The sequence below is a fragment of the Castor canadensis genome, chromosome 16, assembly GCF_047511655.1.
Source record: "Castor canadensis chromosome 16, mCasCan1.hap1v2, whole genome shotgun sequence".
NCBI classification, from domain to species: domain Eukaryota; kingdom Metazoa; phylum Chordata; class Mammalia; order Rodentia; family Castoridae; genus Castor; species Castor canadensis.
Window position 1 is genome coordinate 31,375,786 of NC_133401.1, and position 15,260 is coordinate 31,391,045.

The 15,260-nt window shown below is 36.3% G+C and overlaps 1 protein-coding gene across 1 annotated transcript in view; it reads left to right on the forward strand.

Moving 5' to 3' along the window:
* Positions 1-15,260, forward strand: part of LOC141410430 (uncharacterized) — a 589,957-nt gene that overhangs the window by 198,418 nt on the left and 376,279 nt on the right. The gene's annotated exons all lie outside the window — the stretch shown is intronic.

A 15,260-nucleotide genomic window follows, 5' to 3' on the forward strand; every position in this document is an offset into this window, starting at 1 on the left:
ATGTACAAGATGCACTTAAAAAATTTAAAGGCACCAAAAATAAACAACATGAGAAGACACAGAAACAAATAAATGAACCCAGAGAGGACTTGAACAAATGCCAAAGTGAAACAAAGGACACCATAAAAAATATATATGAATTAAAGATGAGAACACAAACTATAAAAGAGGATGTGAACAAAGACACAGAAAACTTCAGAAAAAAAAGAATCAAACAAAAATTCTGGAAATAAAAAGTCCCTCCATTCAAACAAAAAACTCAAGAGGAAGGCCACTCCAGCAGACTAGAACAGCTGTACACAATCAAACCCTTAAACAACAAAAACAAATAAATGGTGGGAATCACCACTTACCTATCAATATTAACACTGAATGACAATGGACTCAAATTCCCATCAAAAGACACCATTTGGCAAACTGGATTAAAAAGGAAGATCTGACAATCTGTTGTTTACAAGAAACCCATCTTACTGACAGAAATAAACACTAGCTTAGGGTAAAAGGCTGGAAGAAGATTTACCAAGCAAATGGTCCCCAACCACAGGCAGGAGTAGCAATACTTAATATCAGACAAAGAGATAAACAAGGACATTTCATGCTAATAAAAGGGACAAGACATTAAAAGGAAATAACAATTATCAAACTATATGTACCCAATGTCAGTGCACCCATTTCATCAAACATACACTAAAGGACTTAAAAGCACATATAGCCTCAAACACAGTGGTAGTAGGAGACATTAATATCCCTCTATCACCAACAGTTAGATCATCCAAACAAAAAATCAACGACAAAATCCTAGAACTAAATGACAACATAAATCAAATGGACCTAACTTATGTCTATAGAATATTTCATCCAACAACAGCACAATATACATTCTTCTCAGCAACCCATGGAACTTTCTCCAAAACAGATCATATGTTAAGGCACAAAGTAAGCCTCAACAAATATAAAAAAACAGAAATAACTCTTTCATTCTATCTGATCATAATGCATTAAAACGAGAACTCAACAACAAAACAACAGTAGAAAATGCACAAATAATTGGAGACTGAATAACCCATTGCTCAACTATCAGTGGTCCATAGAAGAAGTAAGAGAGGAAATAAAAAGGTTCCTGGAAGCTAATGAAAATGAAAACAACACCCACCAGAACATATGGGACACAGCAAAGGCAGTCCTAAAAGGGAAGTTTATAGTCATAAGTGCACATATTAAAAGGACAGAAAGAGCTCAAATAAACGACCTAATGCTACATCTCAAACTCCTAGAAAAACAAGAACAAGTAAAACCCAGGAGAGAAATAATAAGAGCCAAAATTAAGGAAATACAGACCAAAAAACACAATAAAACAAACAATCAACGAAACAAAAAGCTGATTCTTTGAAAAAATAAACAAGATTGATAAGCTCCTGGCACATGTGACTAAAGCAATGAGGGAAAAGACCCAAATTAGTAAAATCAAAAACAAAAAAGGGAGATAACAATAAACACCATGGAAATCCAGGGAATCATCAGAGACTACTTTGAGAACCTATGTTCCAATAAATTGGAAAATCTTGAAGGAATGGACATATTTCTAGATACCATCCAAAACTGAACCAAGAGGACATTACCACCTAAACAGATCTATAACAAGTAATGAAACTGAAGCAGCAATAAAGAGTCTCCTAAAAAAGAAAAGTTAAGGACTGGACAGATTCTCAGCTGAACTCTACCAGACCTTTAAAGAAGAACTAATACCAAAAGTCCTCAAACTTTTCCATGAAATAGAAAGGGAGGGAACACTACCCAACTCATTTTATGACACCAATATTACACTCTTCCCAAACAGGACAAGGACCATCCAAAAAGGACAACTATAGGCCAATCTCCTTAATGAACGCCAATGCAAAAATCCTCAATCAAATAATGGCAAACAGAGTCCAACAACGTATCAGAAAGATCATTCACTATGACCAAGTCAGCTTCATTCCAGGGATGCAGGGATGTTTCAAAATATGCAAATCAACAAATGTAATACAGCACATTAATAGCAGCAAAGACAAAAACCATTTGACCATCTCAATAGATGAAAAAAAGCCTTTTTGATAAGATTCAATAATACTTCATGATAAAAGCTTTAAGAAAACTAGCAATAGAAGGAATGTACCTCAACATTATAAAGGCTATACATGACAACACTATATCCAACCTCATACTTACTTGGGAAAAACTGGAATCATTTCCCTTAAAGTCAGGAATGAGACAAGGATGCCCACTCTCCCCACTCCTATTCAGCTTGTCCTAGAATTCCTAGCCAGAGCAATAAAGCAAAAAGAAGAAATAAAAGGAATACAAATAGGTAAAGAAACAGTCAAAGTATCTCTATTTGCAGACATGATCCTATACCTCAAAGACCCCCAAAAACTCCACCCAAAAACACCATTAACAGCTTCAGCAAAGTATACAAAATCAACTTACAAAAATTTGTGGCCTTTCTATACACCAACAATGAGCAAACTGAGAAAGAATAAAGGAAAACAATTCTATTACAATAGCCTCAAAAAATAATCAAATACCTAGGAATAAACTTAACAAAGATGTAAATGACCTCTACAGAGAGAACTACAAACCACTGAACAAAGAGATCGAAGAAGACTACAGAAGGTGGAAATATCTCCCATGCTCATGGATTGGTAGAATCAACATAGTAACAATGGCTATACTACCAAAAGCAACCTACATGTTCAATGCAATTGCCAACAAAATCCCAATGACATTCATCACAGAGACTAAAAAAAAATCTACCTTAAAGTTCATTTGGAAACACAAAAGACCATCAACAGCCAAGTCAATAGTGAGGAAAAAGAGCAATGCTGGAAGTATCACAATACCCGACATTGAACTATACTACAGAGCCACAACAATAAAAGCAGCATGGTACTGGCACAAAACAGATATGAAGACCAGTGGAACAGAACACAGGGATATGAAACCACACAACTACGCCAACCTTATTTTTTACAAAGGTGCCAAAAACATATGATGGAGAAAAGACAGTCTCTTTAACAAACATTGCTGGGAAAAGTAGCTAGCTGCCTGCAGAAAACTGAAACAAGATCCATACCTGTCACCCTAAACTAGTATCAACTCAAAGTAGATTAACAACCTTAATATCAGACCCAAAACCTTGTAGTTAGTACAGGAAAAAGCAGGGAATACATTCAAAGAAATAGGTATAGGTAAGAATTTCCTAAGTTTAACTCTAGCAGCCTACAAACTAAGAGAAAGGATAGACAAAAGGGACAAGATGTTTTAAAAAGCTTCTGCACAACAAAAGAAATAGTCTCTAAATTGAAGAGAACACCCACAGAGTGGGAGAAAATATTTGCTAGCTATACAACAGACAAAGGACTGATAACCAGAATATACAGGGAGCTCAAAAAACTTAACTCCCCCAAAATCAATAAACCAATAAAGAAGTGGGCAACTGAACTAAACAGAATTTTTCCAAAGAAAGAAGTCCAAATGGCCAAAAAGATACATGAAAAAATGCTCACTATCCCTGGCCATGAAGGAAATGCAAATTAAAACCACACTAAGATTCCACCTCACTCATGTTAGAATAGCTACCATCAAGAACACCACTAACAACAAATGTTGCCAAGGATGTAAATGGATGGAATTGGAGAACATCATTCTGAGTAAGGTTAGCTTGGCCCAAAAAAACAAAAATTCTATGTTCTCCCTCATATGCGGACATTAGATCAAGGCCAAACACAACAAGGGGACTGGACTTTGATCACATGATAAAGCGAGAGCACACTAGGGAGGTACGAGGATAGGTAAAACACCCAAAAAACTAGGTATCATTTGTTGCCCTCAATGCAGAGATCCTAATGCAGTTACTTTAAAGTGACAGAGGCCAATAGGAGAAGGGAACAAGGAACTAGAGAAAAGATTAGCTGAAGAAGAATTAATATAGACGGTAACACACATGCACAGGAAATCAATGCAAATCAACTCCCTGTATAGCTATCCTTATCTCAAATAGCAAAAACCCCTGGTCCTTCCTATTACTGCTTATACTCTCTCTTCAACAAAATTAGAGATAAGGGCAAAATAGTTTCTGCCTGGTAGCAAGGGGGTAGAGGGGGAGAGGGTGGGGTGGGGGCAGGGGGGGAGAAATGCCCCAAACATTGTATGCACATATGAATGAAAGAAAAAATAAAAATAAAAATAATAAAATAAAAAGTCAATAATCACAAAAAAAGAGAGAGAGAGAAAAAAAAAAAAAGACTTCCCTGCCTTCCCCAAGCTTGAAGGCACAAGATAGAGGTAGACTGGAGCACTACAAACTGCAGCCATGGCCAAATGTGGCCCACCATATATTTTTGGAAATAAAATTTGAATGGAACAGTCATGCTCATTTGTCTACTCCTATCTGTGGCTACTTTTAGAAAACTGTAATAGCCAAGTAGAGTAGCTTCAACAGAGATGAAATGGACCACAGAGCCTGAAATGTAACATTTGCTCCTTTATTAACATGAAGCTTTCTGAACCCCAGCACAGACAATTCACGGCAGCCTTTATAACTGCAAAAGTGGACTTCCTCTAACCTGAATTCAAACTCCCAGAATCCTTCGGGCTCACCACTCCCCATTTTCCCCAATCAGAATAATCCACAGGGTTTTTTTGCATGACATCATTCAATCTGCTCTCTCCTTGGGTACCACAACTAGGAACAGAAGTAAATTTATGATTCCCTATTGCAGTTTAAAAGAACAACTTCTACATGAAGCATGCCTTTTATATGGACACCTGGACTAGCTGTACAATGCTCTTACCTTCATTTCAAACATAAAACAGAAACCTAAATCCACAGTTAATATAGACGTTTGAATTCCAAAACCACAGTTCTTCAACCACAAAGCCAATTCTTTTTTCAACTCTCCTCATGTCACTGGTACCCAGAATTTCCTTTTACACTTCTTGAAACAAGAGCAAGAATAGTTAACAGATGTAACCTATCAAACAATATTAAATGTCACTAATAAAAAAAAAAAAACTAAGATTCCACCTCACTCATGTTAGAATAGCTAGCATCAAGAACACCACCAACAACAAATGTTGCAAAGATGTGGGGAAAAACAAACCCTCATACACTGCTGGTGGGAATGTAAACTAGTACAACCATTTTGGAAAACAATATGGAGGCATCTTTAAAAAACAAACACAGATCTGCCATTTGATCCAGTAATACCACCCCTAGGGATATACCCAAAGGAATGCAACTCAGGTTACTACAAAGGCACCTGCACACCCTTGTTTATTGCAGCACTATTCACAATAGCCAAGCTATGGAAACAGCCAAAATGCCCAATTACCAACGAATGGATTAAGAAAATGTGGTGTTTATACACAATGGAATTTTAGCCACAAAGAAGAATGAAATTTTGTCATTCACAAGTAAATGGATGGAACTGGCAAGTACCATCTTAAGCAAAGTTAACCAGGCTCAGAAAGCCAAAAATCGCATGTTCTCCCTCATATGCGGATTATAGATCTAAAACAAATGCAGCAATATTACTGGACATGGGTCACACACTAAGGGGAGAACATGCACAGGAGGAATAGGGAAAGGGAAGAAAACCTAAAACTTGAATGTGGTTGATGTGCTCACTGTACAGGAGCTAACAGAATAATCTTAAACTAGCAAAGGCCATTATGGGAAGGGGACCAGTAAGTAGCAAAGAGGTCTGGTAGAGATGAACCAATGTCTGTTGCAATACACAAGTGCATGGAGGCAACACTAGGAATCTCTTTGTATAGCTATCTTTACCTTAAACTGGCAAAATGCTATGTCTTTCTTATTATCTTTTATGTTTTCCCTTCAATAAAACTGGAGAACAAGAGGTCAGGAGGACGGGGGAGGTGTCCCAAATAATGTATACACATGTATGTAAATGTAAAAACAATAAAATAAAAGGAAAAAAGAAAAGAAAGCAAACTATTAGGCCAGGTGCCAGTGGCTCACACCTGTAATCTCAGCTACTCAGGAGGCAGAGATCAGGAGGATCACAGTTTGAAGCCAGCCTAGGCAAATATTTTGTGAGACCCTATCTTGAAAAACCCTTCACGAAAATTAGGCTGGTAGAGTGGTTCAAGGTGAAGGCCCTAAATTCAAGACCCAGTACCACAAAAAAATAAATAAATATATATATATATATATATATATATATATATATATATATATATACACACATATATATATTTATATATATACATATGCATTTTATATATATATGTATATATATATTTATATATACATATATTTATATATATACATATATATGTATATATATAAATATTTTAAAATCTGGTTTTTCTATTATGTTCAACTAAATGACTCATTGAGAATTAATGTAAAATTTTAATATTCTTTGCAGATATCAACAGATATAAGAAAAAAATGAAATAAAATTAAGATATAGTGATTTCAATATATCAATTTAAACTTAATTTTTAAATTTCAAAGAACACAAAACATAGTAAAAACTCAACAAAAGTATTTGAGGAAGGAAAAATACTAGGGTTTGAATGCAGGGCTTTGCATTTGTAAGGCAGGCACTTCTGCTGGCTGCACAAAACAGGATCCCAGTCCAGGACATACTGGGCAAAAAGCAAGACCCTGTCTCCAAAATCAGCAGAGCAGAAAATGCTGTTTAGTATTGCTCAAGTGGGAGAGTGCCTGCCTAGCAAGTATGAAGCCCTGAGTTCAAATCTAGCACTGCAAGAAAAAAAACAAAAACAAAAAAAGTATTTTATACAATGAAAGAATACTAAAAAAGTGAGGCATACAATATTACTGGATATAACAACCCATTTTTGCAAGTAAGTCAATGTTTCCCTAATCTCTACATTAAATGAAATTTAAATTTCCAAAACAAATTTTAAAAGCCCGACTGCTGGGGTTAATCAGGTGGCTCAAGTTGGTAAAACAGCCTGCCTAGTAAGCATGCAACCCTGAGTTCAAACCCCAACACTGCCAAAACAAGTCTAAAGAGCCCAACTGCTTCTAAAATTCATACAAACTAGAACTCAAAGCATAAGAAAAATTACAGAAAACATTTCAAATGATGTAATTGACAGTGGTTAATTGTCAGATTATATAAAGAATTCCTACAACCAGTAAATTTATAACACTTGGGAAAAGGACCTGAAGATACGTATCTCCTAAAAAAAGATATAAACTTGCCAAGAAGCATTCAAGAAGATGGTCAACATCACCAATCACTGGGGGAATGTAAACCAAATAACAATAAGCTCATCACCCTCACTAGGACGGACACCAGCCAAAGCAAACAAACAAAAACAAAAGCAGAAGACTGGCAGAGTGGTTAGAGTGACAGAGCACCTGCCTAGCACGCATAAGACCATGAATTCAAACCCCAGTACCGCCAAAAAAAAAAGAAGGGAGGGGGGTGGATGGGGAGAAATTGGAACTTTGTGCATACTTAGTGGGAGCGTGGATTGGTGTGGAGGCCATATGACAAGCATAGAGGTTCCTCATCAAAATTAATAATCCAATTATCATGTCATCCAGCAATTCCACTTTTTGGTATCTGTCCAACAGAATTGAAAGTAGAATATAACACAGATATCTCTATGCAATTTTTCATAACATTATTCACAATAGCCAAAAGGTGCAAGCAACCTAAAGGTCCATCAACAGACAATGGATAAACACAATGTGGTACACACATACAATGAAAGGAAGGAAATTCTGACACATGCTACAACATGGATGAACTTTGAGGACGTAGGGTTAAGAGCAATGGACCAGTCACAAATACTATGATTCCACCTATGTGAGACAGCAACAGTACAACTCATAGAAACAAGAAAGGAGAATGATGGTTGTCTCCTGGCAAGGATTAGAGGGAAATGAGGAGTTGTTTAATGGGTGCAGAATTTTAGCTTTTCGATGAAAAAGTTATGGAGACTAGCAGCAGAATATTCTTCACATACTTCACACTTAAAATTACTGAAAAGATAAATGTTTTGCTATGTGGATTTTACCACAAATTCAAAAACAACAGAAGCATATGAGGTAACAAATGAGGGGTACTTGCTCTGTTTTATCAGTATGGGCCTGCAATGATGATAGCCAACTAGAAATGACACAGGCTTAAGTACACAGGTTAATGTATAGAATCAAGATTCACAATGATAAGACTGTGTTTCTCTCTGTAGGGGAAAATGTTGGAATGGTGTCACATCAGTGAGTAATATGGAGTTTTGTGATTTGAAGTTAATTTAGTGATAGCACTGCCTGCTATGAGACTGTCCTGTGAAAGCTATTGACACCCTTGACCATGACAATGACAGTAGAAATGAGAAATCCAATCATATTCACATGTATTTTTCAAAAGTGAAAGGACAAACTCTTCAACCACAGTTGACATCAAGTACATGACAAGCAAATCAGGATCTCTAACCCAACTGAAGTGAAGTTTTAGTGAAAGAACTCAACCATCTAGATAGAATGTCATGGTCCAACATACGTTACAATCTGGCAGGAGGGTAGTATAAGTTTTGACTCTAAGTACTCAAGTGTCCACTAAATTATTTAATTTCTAAATTGATAACCACCATATACCTCTACCTCTTATGAAATAACTGAATTTACTAATGTCATCAACCAAATCAATTCCTTCCTATTATCCAACAACTCTGACCCAAAAATAGACTTTATAGCAGCTACGTTGTCAGACAAAAAATTTTTTGGCTCTTGTCTTGTGTCATGCTGGGAATCAAACATAGGACCTTGTATATGCTAAGCAAGTGCTCTACCACCATGCTACAATCCCAGATCCAAAATAGTCTTTAAGAGGTACCCAAAAGGCACAGAAATCTGTAAGCTGGAGAGGGGAAAAGAGTAAACATGGAATAAACCCTGCATAAATTAGGAAAAATAATAGGAAACATTTAAATTTTGAAGCTGATAAAAATGCTTACTACCATTTGTATCCAAATTAATTTGATCCTTCTTTAAATTCTTATTTCCTTGATTTAAGAAGGAAAAGATTTTTCCTCTCTTACTACTCATTGACTTTTTCCCATATACACAATACCAAGTTTCTAAGTGTGTTCAATTCACCCAGTTAGAGAAACTTTAACCATATTCCACATAACGTCATGAATCTCAGAGTGCCTGAACTGAGAGCTTCCCTCCTACGGTGTTATCTACCATCATCTGCTGTATTGCTATACTTCATGAACATTAGAGTATGTTCATGCATCTGAAATGTGAAGAGACACCATACAATGTCAGGAACATAGATGGAACAGCAGGCAAAAGACAGAAAAACAGCCTCTAATTGCATTATAAGACAGATTTCAAAACTGTCCAATCTTGCACAACTTCATTCTTGAGTAACCAACTACACAAAGAGAGGGGAGGGGAGAAGAAGGGAGACAAGACCTGATATCCAGGAGCTTCTCCTGAATTCACCAAAGGCACATTTCCTCATTATTTTTCCATAATAAATCCACACAAAGAAGATTCCATGTCTAAAATTCCATTCCAGGTGGTTCTTCATTCTACCGTGTTTCCACTCATGGGAGTTTAGAACAGGACCACACACTCATTTAATACACAGCTGTAATTAGGGGTGACAATGAATTAGGAAGATAATAAGCAAATGCATAAGGTAAAGTAAGAGATTTAACACAACACACCAACATGAAGTAAGAGAGGGAGAAGCAAGAGAATGTGAACCAGGTTAGACCAGATTAAAAATGTCAGGAGGTGGCACAATTCTAGAAAATAAGATTGCTAAGGTTACAGACACGGTTTTAGAACACAAAGTACAAATGAGTTATATTTTATGATAAAGGTTATATTTATTATTTCCTTGATACATAGAGAATGAGAAGTAATTCATCCAAAAATGGGAAATGGGATGCCATAAAGTGAGAAAATAAACTCTAAATTTAGGAAAATTCAGATTCTGAGATAGCTGGCACAGTATTACAGTCTTCATCAATATGGGAGAAAAGTGACATAATTCTTGACCACAAATTGAAAAGGACTTTATCTAATATAACTGTAATTAGATTAACATTAAAGACAACAATCCCAACAAAGTTCTAATAAAGGCTTATTTTGTTATCCTTGAAAAAAAGTTCTGAGCCCTGATATCAAGAGAGTTGGATAAATAGTGTTTGAAAGGGAACACTACTCACAGAGGAGGAAAACACCTTCAGAGCAGGCATTCCAGGAAGGCCCTGCTGCTGTGCCCAATGTGCAGTCCTCCTCACTCAGCCCAGGCCATGATGAGCTCCGATTCTGGCCTTCCCTTCCTATGTTCCTTCCCCTTAGAACAACTTCTGAGGTGCCACTGATGGGCAGGATTTGGGGCAAGGCTTTTTTGCCTTTCAGTTTTGATATGTATGACGAGAACCTTCCCTCACTTTCCTTCTAGAATTCTGAGCTCATCTGCTAAAACTCCTTAGATTCGGAGCACTCTAGGAATGATGATTAGTCAATGATCACTTCTCCATCTGCATTTCAGTGGATAATTATTTTCAGAGTCTTGAGTTACTGTGTGTCTAGGAGCAACTGTAACTGAATCCTCTCCTGATATCCCTCAACCTAAAAGGGGAGGAAATTTATTTGTTCCTAAAAGATTTTTCACAGAAGGAAATTTTCATACAAACATATTTTTACATCAATTCTCATGCAGAGTCCAAAAAGAAAGAAGAGCTAGGCATGGTGGCACACACCTATAATCTCAGCACTTGGGAGACTTAGGCAGGAGGATAACAAATTTTAGCTCAACCTGGGCTACATAGAAAGACCAGGTTTTAAGAAATAGAAAGAGGATCCTACACACAGATGCTCCATGTTCCTAAACATACACATTTTCCTGTTCAGTTTTATAAGACCTGTTACTTCTTGATAGGGTTTGTATAATTTAAAAATTACGAGAAATAGTTATGTGAAAATCCACTTATGTGCATGAGTTTAACTGTTACCTTTTAATCAAGACAAGAGGAAAGAGAATAAGATAAAGAAAAGAATAAAAGGAGAATTCAGGCTTAAGACAGGTTATATAAAGAAGAGTCTTTAGAAGCTTGTGGAAGGAACTGGGTTTGCCCAGGATGGGGTAAAGTGGACACAGAAATATTCTGCCCTTAACAAGAAACAGATTCCACTTCATGAGAAAATCTTTCCAAGGTCTCCCTTTCAAAACCAGAAACAGTCACATTCCCTTTCCCAATCTGTATCTCAACTTTCTGGTTATCTGTGTCTTGATATGAAAGGAAAAGACACTCATCTGTGTATTCTGTGATACCACAACAGATACATTCAGTCTGCCCTGCAATTAAGATGACGCACTAATCCCTAACTTAGAGATTTGATTCCCTGGTCCCCTTTCCCAACACACCAGTGATTTTCAAGTCAAACAGATCCATGACACCATCTACATTAGGGATTTAGAATAACTTTAAAATGCCTTTGCCCCAATTATCTGTCAATACAAATAAAAACTTCATGAGCAAATCCAAAGAGGCAATTAGGAGTAATTGGAAGGAAAATTTTTCTATTTGTCTTTGGCATGCACAGGATGTCTCAGGAAAGGACACAGAAAGCACAGAAGGCCAATGCTAAGAAAGCAGATGCACATGCTTATCTGGATTGAGGCAACCTGAAGGCCTTTCTCCAACATTTAGTGTCCAGTGAGATTTCATAATTCTGAGGAAAAGCAGCATTCTGGGGAAAGAGGGAGATGCCATCAAGCTTTTTGTGTCTCCCTATTTCAAGCAACATTTCATAAAATATTCACTCATGGGCTGATGATGGAGTGGCTCAAGCAGTAACAGCACCTACCAAGCATGTGTGAGGCCCTGAGTTCAAACCCCAGTGCCACCAAAAAAAGAAAAAACAACATGAAAATTCATTTATGTTTTACATATAGCTGAAATTCATTTTCATGTTCTAGAGAACTCCATTACATGAAACAATGTATATGGACAGCTGATGGGTTCTATTTGGGGCTATCGTGAAGGTTTTTCTGAGCTCCCTTCTAAATGGATCCAGATGCAAGCACGCATGCAATCTGAACATAGAAATGTAAAAACAGAATCTCTGGGTATTGTGGTATGTCTTTCTCAAGGTAAAGCAAAACTCTTTTCTAAAATGCCCACAATAATTTACACTTCCAACAGCAATGTCTAAAGATCTTCATTGATTTATATGGCCTTGGTAACATCACAATACCAGAACTGTTATTGTTGTATTATGTGTCTTCCTTAAAGTGATGAAGTTGGATAAGGACCTTATATTTTCACCATCCAACTATTTATTTTCTTAAACTATCAAATACCTGCCCATATTTCTAGCTCACAACAGTTAGTTGTAAGTTGTTTGTGTCTGCATGTTTGTGGGTGTTTTGTATTTATTTATGTTTTTTCAGTTGCATAGTTAGTAAATATTTCCGCTAAATTAGAAGCAATTTCTCCACGTGCAGCAGGTTGCAATTCTACTCTTTTCTTGTTAGGGTTGTTTTTGATAAATGTTGTATTTAAATCATGTGATAGATTGAGAAAATGCCAAGCTTACAGAAAAATTGCAAAATTACCACACAGTATTGCAAAATACTTTTATACAGATCCATGATTTATTGAAATAGTTTCTGTACTGCTTAAATCATATATGTCATACCAAATAATTTACTGCACATTTCTTAACACCAACCATATATTAGAAAAGTGTGTTACAATGTTCAACCCAGGGCATTAATTTTACACCGTATCACTATCTAATCCAGAGGCACTATTCAAATTTTGCCAAAATTACCACTAAGGTCATTTATGGCATAAGAAAACAAAGTACTATAGTTCAAGATCCAAACCAGGATCACATGTCCCTTTACATGCCATAAACATCCAACTGCATTGTATGACAAAAGATACCATAGAGAAGACAAAAAAAAAAAAAACAATAACAGTGTCTCCAGATTTGTTCAGCTGCAAGACCAACCATAAATATCTCTCAAAACAGCTCAGAAAACAGGAGAGTACACTTAGATCAGAGAAGTCACAAAACAACCATAATGGGAATTAAGTACAAGGAAAATTGCTCAGTTTCATCAGGCAAACATTATCAAAATAAACTGATGAGCAACCTGAATGTAAAGTTTAAGTGCTGTGGTATACTTTGTAAACAGGATATGGGGAATGGTACTCATAATAAACAATGTATCTACACCTCAAAAATACATAGAATTATTACCAAATAATTCCACTGCAAGCAGGTTCCTGAGAAAATCATCCCTATTTAAAGACATGTGAAAACCTGTGTGTACCATACTATGTAGAATGGTAAGTAGATCACACAGAGGATGCATCTCTACCACATGGCTGAATGAACAGTAATATATAAGCTGTACAGAAATTACATGCCATACATGTATACCAAGAAATAAAAGAGGAACTAGAAATAAGGACACATAGGTACTGTCATCTGATTCACAACAAAGATGCCAAAAACATGCATGAGAGAAAAGAAAGCCTCTTCAACAAATGGTGCTGGGGAAATTGGGTATCTACATGTAAAAGACTGAAACTAGATCCCTATCTCTCACCCTGTACACAAATCAATTTAAATTCCACTGCAATTCTCCTTAAAGTAAGACCTGATACTTTGAAACAACTTTCAAAGAGAAAAACTTAGGGAAAACACTTGAAGATGCAGATATAGCCAATGACTTCCTAAAGAGGACTCCAACAGCTCAAACAAAAACAAGTATTGACAAATGCGACTGCAAGGCTTCTCACAGCAAAGGAAACAATTACCAGAGTGAACAGACAGCTTACAAAATGGGAGAAAACCTTCCTCAGTTATTCATCTGACAAGGAATTAATATCCAGAATATATAAAGAACTCAAAAAAACTGAAAACAAATAATCCAATCAATAAATGGGCTAATAAACTGAACAGTTCTCAAAAGAAGTACAAATGTCTAGTACATGAAAAAATGTTCAGCATCCTTAAACCATAAAGGAAATGCAAGTCAGAACTACATAGTGCTGGCGTACTGGTTCAAGTGGTAGAGCACCTGCCTAGCAAGCGTGAAGCCCTGCGTTCAAACCCCAGCACCATCAGAAAAGAAAAAAACTACATTGAGACAACATCTCACCCTAGTCAGAATGGCTGTCATCAAGAAAACAACAAATGCTGGCAAGGATGAAGACAAAATAGAATATAAATTAGTGCAGACACTATGGAAATCAGCATGAAGGTTCCTCAAAAAAGCAAAAATAGAACTATATGATACAGCTGTACTACTCAAGATATACACCCAAAAGAATCAAAATTAGCACATAAATGGATATGTGTACACCTATATTTATTGTGACACTATTCACAACAGCCAAGTAATGGAATCAGCCTAGGTGCCCATCAACAAATGAATGCATAAGTAAAATGTGGTTCATGTACACAACGGAGTATTTGCCAGCCATAAAGAACAATGAAATTATAACATTTCAGGAAAATGGATGGAACTGCAGATCATCATGTTAAGTGAAATAAGTCAGAGTCAGACAAACAAGTATCACGTTTTCTCTCATATGCAGGATATCTAGACATTTTTTAAAAACATGAAAGCAGAGGGGGGTTCATTTAGAGGGATGGTACCAAAGGGAGGAGGAAGGGGGCAACAAGGATAACAGGGGATGAATATGGTTAAAGTACACAGTGTATGAGAGTATGAAAATATCATGATTAAGCTCATTATTTTGTACAATTAATGAAAAATTTAAATAATGTCATTAAAATATAAAACTATGTGCAATGCTGTTTTATGTATGTTAAAATAAATTTTTAAAATATCAATATATACGCAAAATTAGAATGAAAATAATGATTAAAAGTATTGCATTTACATCCTGTTTCTTGTAGAAATTTCCATGAGGTACTGCAAGACGCCAAGATACACACTGTTATATATAAGAATTCATCTTATTAAACAGCAATGAGAATTGTAAATAAATATGAAAAGACTTCTGACTGCTGGAGCCAGCTTGGCCATTTTCCTGGGATTTACTCTATGTCTGGAATTTACCTTGGTTTCCTCACTCTGAGTCTGCAAGAAGCTTTCTGCTAGCTCTGCAATATTGCACACCCCCAACTAGCCCTGCAAGGTTTCCTGTAACAGTACCCACATTCTGTAAGGGAATGGGGGCCAAATTCTGCAACCAAC